This window comes from Meleagris gallopavo, chromosome 22, assembly GCF_905368555.1.
Source record: "Meleagris gallopavo chromosome 22, MGAL_WU_HG_1.1, whole genome shotgun sequence".
Classification (NCBI taxonomy): domain Eukaryota; kingdom Metazoa; phylum Chordata; class Aves; order Galliformes; family Phasianidae; genus Meleagris; species Meleagris gallopavo.
The window spans coordinates 545,663-554,384 of NC_139425.1; the positions used below are offsets into that span (position 1 = coordinate 545,663).

At 45.6% G+C, this 8,722-nt stretch overlaps 1 long non-coding RNA gene across 1 annotated transcript; it reads right to left on the reverse strand.

Moving 5' to 3' along the window:
* Positions 1-3,828: 3,828 nt before the first annotated feature.
* Positions 3,829-8,693, reverse strand: LOC146542902 (uncharacterized). Its single transcript, XR_014887740.1, has 2 exons — positions 8,324-8,693; positions 3,829-6,598 (listed from the first exon to the last, which is right to left on the reverse strand). It is a non-coding gene; the product is annotated as an uncharacterized LOC146542902 (long non-coding RNA).
* Positions 8,694-8,722: the final 29 nt, after the last annotated feature.

Here is an 8,722-nt window from a genome sequence, read left to right on the forward strand (position 1 = left end):
GCCCTGAGTAGGCTGAGTAAAAAGATGGCAAAGCCCACATCAGCCCAGGAAACAGCTTGCTTGTCTAAGATGCTGCTGTCAGGGCGAGTAGTTGTCCATGCTTTGTTTAAACAGTGCCCCAAACTGAACAGTGTTTCCTTGTCAGGCCCTTTAGATTCATCTTGCCTAACTCTAGCTGTCTGAAAGTTTGGTTCCCATAATTAATATGGCCCTTTCCTACACAGGAGAGATGCCTAAAGCAAGTTTTTGGCTTTCTGGACAAGCTCACCACTCCATAGCATCAATAACAAACTTCCGTCAGAAGATGAGCTGGCTTAAGTTTTCTGGCAGGAATTGCAGCTTTCCTCTTTTGGTTATTTTTTTTAGATCTCACTCTGGAAAATGTTCAGTGTGGTACCAGAAATATGATCTTTCTGGGAAATGAGGAAATCTGATCTTCATCTTACAACAAAGAGATTTGTCTTTTATACACAGGAAGTTCCTGGCATAGGAAACCACTTGGAGAAATCTGAAGTGTAATTTGTTCATTTTTCTCTCTGAAGCCATAGAAGAGCTGAGCAGTCAGAGTCCACCTTTTATACAGACATCTTCTCGCCTCTAAGAAAGACAGGACCATGCTGCCTTCTGCTAGTCAGAGGGGCTGCAATATACCCATGCTGCTGCTATTTCAGCTTGCTGGGAAAACCTGCTCTTTTCCAAGATAGTGAACCAATGAAGCAAGCACCTTTCTCTGAGTGATTCATAAAGACCATAACACTCTTCACTTTTACAGCATTTTTTTACACAAAGGTCTAAAGAGCAGATATAAAGAGAACTCATGTACCCTGCATAAATAGAATGAACTCGAACTGGGAGGTGGCAAAAGCAAAAGCTGGCAGGTGTTTTGACCAACATGCCTCAATATTCAACAGGAGACAACTTGGACAAAACAACTGAGGTGTTCTATTGATAAAGAATCCTGGAATTTATGATAGAGGACATCGGAATGGGCTTCATAGGAAAGCCCAGAGCACCAGGGAACAGTAGTGACTGCAGTACAACTCTTGCTCTGTAGGGTCTTCGATAACAGCAACAGAAGAGAATAGTGTAGTGTTGGAGTGCTTGACTGTAACTAAACAAGACCTTACAGCATGGGTAAAATAAAAAATGGGCAAAAAGTAACTCTGGGGAACAGAGATGTGCTGAATAGATCCTACAGGAATAGGAAGCATTCCTGAATTGTTAACACCACTGCACACAGCTGTGATGAGATCTCAGTCAGAACAGTATATTTACTTGTGGTACCCAAGTAGGAAGAGGTTGATTCAGACAGGGAGAGCTGCAAGGAAGGGCCGTAGGTTGCCTCAGGAATCATAACACCTGTTTTATACAGTGAAGCTAGAAAAGGAGCGGCTTGTTTACCCAGCAGAACGCCAGCATTGCATAATGCCAGAGGGGCACAGAAGAGTGCCCAGACCAGCAACTGTGTGCAGGACCAAAGATGAATCACCCCTGAATTGGCTCAATCTTCAACAGAGTGTTTTGTGAAAGTCCTCCTGTGATGCAACATCATCAGGTTGTGTTATCAGCTAAGGATCACTGTGGGTGTCCCTTGTAAGCAAAGCAACCAATGAAGAGAAGGAAGTTTCCTACAGCAGCTCTCAAGTTGGCTCCATCTGGATCTGTTCTTTGGCAACAAAAGCTGGAGGCCTCTGGGTAGGCAGTGAGAGTAAGTCCCCCTCACCGCTTTGGGTCTCTTTCCCATCATCCATCTTTGTGATTTTCATAAAGTCAGAGGAACACCAATACTTTTAGAGGCACCTCCTCTGTATCATTTGGCTGAAAGTAGATGAAAAAGTTTCTGCTAGACAAAAAACAGCTACACACAGTGTGCGTATGCTTAGCACAACTCCTTCAAGTCCCTAGTCTCATCCCCAAATTAGTGTCAATCTAAGATTTCACGACTCTAGCACTTAACACATGCATGTTTGTTTTAGGCATCTGATGCTTTGATGAGGCATGTGAATTTCGCTTATGAACTTCACTCTGCTGTTAACCCCAGATTTCCCACTGGGGAAACATTGGAGCAAACCCACACTCCAGATAAAATTGCTGCATTTGTTGCAAATTACTCTTCTGATGTTTTTTTGTTTGTTGGTTGGTTTGTTTGTTTGTTTTGCTTTTGCACTCCAATTAAACAGAGAACAACTGCAATATAATGATTTTACAAATGATTCATGATGCCATCTGAGGTTATCTGAATTTCCCCAGGGCTCCCATTTCCCAGATGGTACTGGAAAGCAGATGGCATGGATCAGATCAGCAAAACCAGCATTGGAGAGCAGGGCAGCTTTAACCACACAGCTGTACTCCAATTATTCAATAAAGTAGTGCTCTCGGGCAACTGCCATCTATTACAGAACAGCCACTTGGAGAGCAGTAGTGTTGACAAAAAAGCATTTCTCATCAGAAAGCTGAAGACAGCATTAACAGTTACAGAGAAAAAGTATCAGTATTTCTGTCTTCTTATTTACAGATGTCTGTGCAATTTAACTTGAACAAATCCGCTCTGACTGATCAGAGGAGGTGCAGAGCCCAGCAGTCAGTCCTGTGGCCATCAAATCCCATGGTCAGCTAGCGTCTGTGCTAATAGGAAATTATTTTTACCACCTCAATAGAACTATGATGTTTTCAGGCCAGTGGCCTGAGAGCAGAAGAGGTCCCGCATGATAGGCTGATTAGTTCTAAAGTTCCCCTTACTCTTTGAGAAGGTGGTCTCTTGTCCTGTGGCAGCAGATAGGACCATACTTGAGTAGCCTCCTGGAAAGGCAGCAGCAGACTGATGTTCTGCCTCACCCCAGGGCAGGGGGTGAAGTGCAGCAAGAAACACTCCTTGGGCCATCTGATGCTTTTTCTGTAGTATGAAGGCAATAAGCCTGTTCTAAGTACTGGAAAATCTTGGAGCAATGATCTTGGTCCAGAAAGTGTGTGATTTACCATCTAAATCCAGCAAATGATGGGGACGGTGTGCTGCAGCTTTCAGGGACTATGTCCATGAGGCATTTAGCCTCCATTCCACCTTCTGGTGCAGAAGTTGCATGGATGCAATGCAAGCATTGTGGCTTGGACATTAACAAGCTCTTCCAAGTGGCAACCTCAGTAGTGTTAGTAAATCTGTTATGTTTCTTAGATGAAAATAAGGGTTGTAATGATATATTATGATATGAAGCGTGTGCTTTCATTCTGTCCCTCAACTTTTTAAGACACAAACAGATCTTCCTTCCATCCTTCACCACTCTGGACCAAGGGCTGTAGAACCTGCTTTGTGAGAGTTTGTGTGAAGGGGAAGCAGAGGCAGCTATGGATGTGGACAGAGAAACAGTCATCATGCAGGCTGAGGAAAGTAAAGCATGTACAGAGAAGGCAGTATACTAAAATCTGTCTGGAAGTCATAAGCACTGGGGACTGATGCTCCTGCTGAAACCACAAACACTCACTGCCATCGTGAACCCAAGGAGAGCAGTGCAATGTCCTGCAGCATAGCTGGCTGACCTCAGTGCATGGCCACCACCCCAATGCTGAGCTTGGCACTGCTCTGAGGAAAGGCTGAGGTACCAGACACGTTCACAACGGGAGGAGAGATGGCATCGTGGCAGCACAGCAACCATTTGGAGGCAACTGTGGAGGAGATGGTGCCTGGCTCCTCCCAGGCACGTGGTGGGGAATGGGCACAGTGCACAGGTGGGAAGTGGAACACCTGCACCAGGTGCCAGGAGCAGCCTTTCCCATGAAAGGCTCCATGCCAGAGGCTCTGTGAGAAACACTCATGTCCAATAATCCAGGCTCAGGTAGAATTTGCTACGAATCACATTTTATTTTACACTTTTGCAACAGAAGGTGACTTATAGGGCAGGCACACTCGACTGGAAAGACACAACAGCTTCTACTTCCTAATGCCTAGCACAGGTTCTCGTTTCCCTCACTGGCTGAGCACTCCAGGGCTTACAGCCTATGCCACACTTCTGACGTCCTGCCCCTGATTACTGCTTGGTTATGTCTTCCCTGTTCCCCTCCTATTTGTGTTTAGCTTTTCCCTGTTATGGTATGCTGAGATAACCTTCTTATAGTTAACCCTGCCCTCTGTCTACCATTCATCCTGCAGAACAGATCTGCTCCAATACATTTCCTGATGTTACTCAAGAATGCAAACCTTCTATTCTTCAAGCTCAGCCACAAGCAGGAACTTGTCAGCACTATGAGTCCTTAGATACATCTCTTTGGTTGCACAAGCTTTGTTCTGGTGTCATTCCGAAAAAACATTTCCTTTCCCACAATTCCCCCTCTTTCTATTTACACAATTGTTGATTTTTGCAAAATTCAGTAAGGTTTTATAGTCCTGTATGTAGCTTCTAGTGTCAATAGCATTATTTCACATTTCTCTTCTGAAGACGTGTCGTCCTGATCACCATCTCCTACTTTTTCACTTAAAGACAACACTTTGTCTGAATACAGTGAATACAGTGATAGCCTTACAGCATCTGCTTAGATAGGGTGGCTGTGATTAGACGCTGGACCAATCCTCTAACACGGGATAATACAACATCTGACTGCTCTCAGAACTCCTGCTACCACAATTAAAGATGTAAGTATGGATACCACCACTCCTTTCCATTTACTGAACCACAATTCCAACCACCTAGTAAGTGAAGTGTCTGTTCCTGAGTCCTCCGCATCGGCCAGTGAGTCCTTGCAGTGCCCTGGTTATGGAGCAATTCAGGGAATAAAGGTGCAGCAGTGATTGCCCATCATTACGGATACTCATTCCTTTTCAGCCAACATAATGTCTAATGCTATCATATTTTCCCATGTCATCCCACCAGTGACACCTAATTGTTCTGCAATCCCTTCTATAGCACCCTCCGCTGACTGTGGTAAATAGAATTGATCCGATCTACATTCTTATTATTAGTTATCCACCAAAATAGTGAGGACTCAGACCTGGCCGCAGTCTGGTTCCTTACTTTATGTTCATCAGGGATTCCTTTAGGTAAACCAATAGAATTTATATACACATCCTTCTGTCAGATGATATTCCTAAACTTCTCCTATTTCTCCTAGGAGTACAGGGGCTTTCTTTTTCAAATGGCAGGGTGAATGGAATGGCTAAATGAGTAAGTGCAGAGGTGCCCTCCAAGTTAGAGGTAAGGTGGACCGTAGGGCTTTCCCTCCACAATACCACCAATCTGCCCTGCAGATTCTCAACCTCGAATAGTTCCATTCAAAATCATCATATAGGGTTTCAGTGCACAAGACACATTCGCCCAAGGGCCTGGTAGCATTCACACTCTGCCAACAGAGACAAGCTGTATGGTGACCAATGGCTGTGGAGAATACAGGGAGAAGTCTGATATCACTGCTACAGAGGGAAGGACAGAAGAGAGAGGGAGACTTGCAAGTCTCATTTCCCCAGGCAGTTTTCTCCTGATAGAGTGCAATCATGTGTTCCATTCCTAGGAGATCTCTCGCAATGGAAAGGGATCACCCTGGGCAGCTGGTTGCCCCGAGGCACAAGCATAACTCTTGCTATGATTGAGACTCTGGATGGTATATTTTACCCATTCTACCCAGACATTAGGGTCACCATATCCAGTTTTTACCTGAAACATCTGCCAGAGATCTTTTATTTCCTTAACAGTTACAACGGAGTTATTGAGATGACTTCTCTCCCTATCTACAGGGTCTTTCTCCCCCAAAGTAAAGTTAGTAATGTTGGGCTGTGGTTCCTATACTGCTACCCTAAATCTTGCCACTAGGTCCTTCCCTGTCATATCTGCTCCCAAGCCATAAGTGTGGATGAAAATTGTCAGCCTTTCTAATCATTATCGTTCTCGGATTACACTGCAGGGGCTGGCAATTTGGCTGAGCAGTCCCTTTAACTATGCTGACTTGATTTTTCAAAGCTTCAATAGAGTTGGGTGAACTTGGTGAGAAAATCCATCCATTATAGGTGGTGGTCCACCACATTACTCCATCCAGGACATGGTGGTCCCCTATATACCCGTTTCAGATTCTCAGGGCAGAGGTATTTATCCTCATTAGTTAGTTATCACTGAGCCTCCAGATCTCCACAGGCTAACACCTGACAAGTGTCAAACTGAATATTCTGGGGTACCTCGGTCTTGGTTACATTCACCAATAATTTCACAGGGTATCCTGATCATCCTCCTCCCTACCTATGCCCTCGATTCCTCTGAGACTGGTCATCACCACCACTAATACCATGATTTGGCCCCTTTTTAACATGTTGCCAATAGCTGGGGCTAGGAGACAGACAAGGGCATTTTTCTTACAAAGATTCGTAGGGGATCATCGGTGATTTGAATATGCCAGTGCCCACAGTCTGAGGGTGGGTCAATTGGCTGTTTAACTCGTGTTTAACAAGTCCATCCATTCAGTTGTTCAAACAGCAGTCTCTGTGATCGGCAGAACTTGGAAGAGTCCATTCCACTCAAGTTGGAGCTTGGCTTCTCTCCAACTCTAAATCAATACTGAGTCTTTGGATTGAAACCTATGAACAACAGACACTAATGGTGGGGTTTGAGCCAATAGCCCCTGGTTCCTGAGGAGAGATAAAGAGGAAGACAGCCAGGTGAGGTAGCCCAAAGAGCATTTCATATGGTGAGACTCCCACATCTTTCCATGCAGCCGTTCCGATCCTCAGCAGCACTAAGGGCAAGCATTTAGTCCATGGTAGCAGTTTCTAACACTAGTTTAGATAATTGTTGCTTTAGGGTCTGATTCATTCTTTCTACTTTCTCAGATAATGATGGGTGCCGGGGGTACGGAATTCCCAAGATATGCCTAATTCTGTCATTAAATTCTGTAAAACTCCAGAAGTAATGTGACTTTCCCAGTCAGAATCTTGGTTCTGAACAATCCCATATCTGGGAATTATTTTTCCAAAATGACTTTAGCCACTACTGGGGCGTTAGTGGAGTTGAAAGGAAAAGCTTCTACCCAACCTGTTAGGTGGTCCACCATGATCCTTCCCACCGTGGGGAACTGGGTGAAGTCGACCTGAACACTTTGGAATGGTCTTAGCCTGGGTTTCACCTACCCAGGGGTTGGTTCCAGAGGCCTTTCTTATAAATCTTCTTACAAATCACACACCTCTCACAGACTTGTTTGCCTACTGTAAAAATTTCTATACACCCATACTTTCACAATACGGCACGACACATCATCCAAACCCCCCTATGACTTCCTGGATGTAAGATAGCTACAATTTCCCTCATCACTTGTTTATTCAACATCTCTCTTCCACCAGAGACTATCCATCTCCCTTCAGACTCCTTTGCTCCCAACCCTTTAAGAGCCTCCTTTTCACTGAATGTCCTTCTTTCTGGAGGAGAGGGTATCTCAAGTGTGAAATGATTCGCTGTGACTTCTGGCTGCAAGGTGTGACTTCTGACTTCTCGGGCCCTTTCACCTGCTAGTAGATTCCCTAGGGCAATGACCAGGTTCCCCTTCTGATGTCCTTTCACACGAATCACTGCAATTTCTGCAGGTAGCATTATTTTCCAGGATCTATCTAATGAGCTCCTCGTTGGCCAAACCCTTCCCCTTACTGTTAACCAGCCCATGCCCCTCCCATATTTTTCAGAATGCAAGGGCAACGAGCCCATTTCTTTTAGTTCATTAATTCTCCCATCAATAATCATTGTACCTCTTCCCCTGCACCATTCTTGAGGATCCATCTATAAGAAAACACTTCCTCTTGCCAAAGGGTACATCCTCTAAATAAATTCTCACTTTAGTTTGGTATTCTTTCAGCTCCAGGCAGCTACGCTCTATGTCTGACTTATTCTTTTCACCCTTCCAAAGGAAGGTAGGTGGATTCAAATATGATTCCTCGGGTAATGACAAATCACCTTTTGCCATCAATCTGCACACCCAATCCCCATCTGATCCATATTCTGGCCAGAAGACATGCTGCCCTAAAATAAGTTCCTTTGTCCAAACAAAAAACACAATAATGAATCATTTTTATCTTTTCCCCAGTCACCGGATTTTCCTCCCAGTGTCTCCGCACCCTTCCCAAGGGCTATCAGAGGAACGTTTCCCGGGCTTTTCTTCCTCCCTCCCGGGGCCCAGTATTATTACTCCCATAGCTCCCCAGACTTCTCTTTCGATCCAAGTCAAAATCTTCACCCTTCTCTGGCCGTGTCCCTCGCAGGGTAACGGAACCACAGATGCAGGCTCCTCGCCCTCTTCACACGCAGTACGTCTCATTCACTTGCTGTCAAGATTCTCCCCCAGCACGCCAACACCTCACAGCCCTTACCTCGCTCCGTGACCAGAAGGATGCAGCAGCGCCCACGTCCTACCGCCCAGCACAAGCTCTGTTTCCTCGCAGCCCATCCCACTTCTGACTTTACACATCCCGCCCCTGGTTACCGCTCCCGTTCCCTCTGCTCCTGTTTAGCCCTTCCCTGTTAGGTGTGCTGGGATCACTTCTCGCACTTAACCCTCCCTCTGCCTGCCGTTCATCCCACAGATCCGACCCGCCCTAACGCATTTCCCGATGTCACTGAAGAACGCAGTTCTTTAAGCTCGGCCCCGAGCCGCAACCTGTCGGTACGACGAGTCCTCAGGTACTAGGTCGCACGAGCTTCGTTCTGGTGTCGTTACGCAAAAACAACATTCCCTTTCCCACAGCTCCCGCCCGCCACCGGCTCGGGAT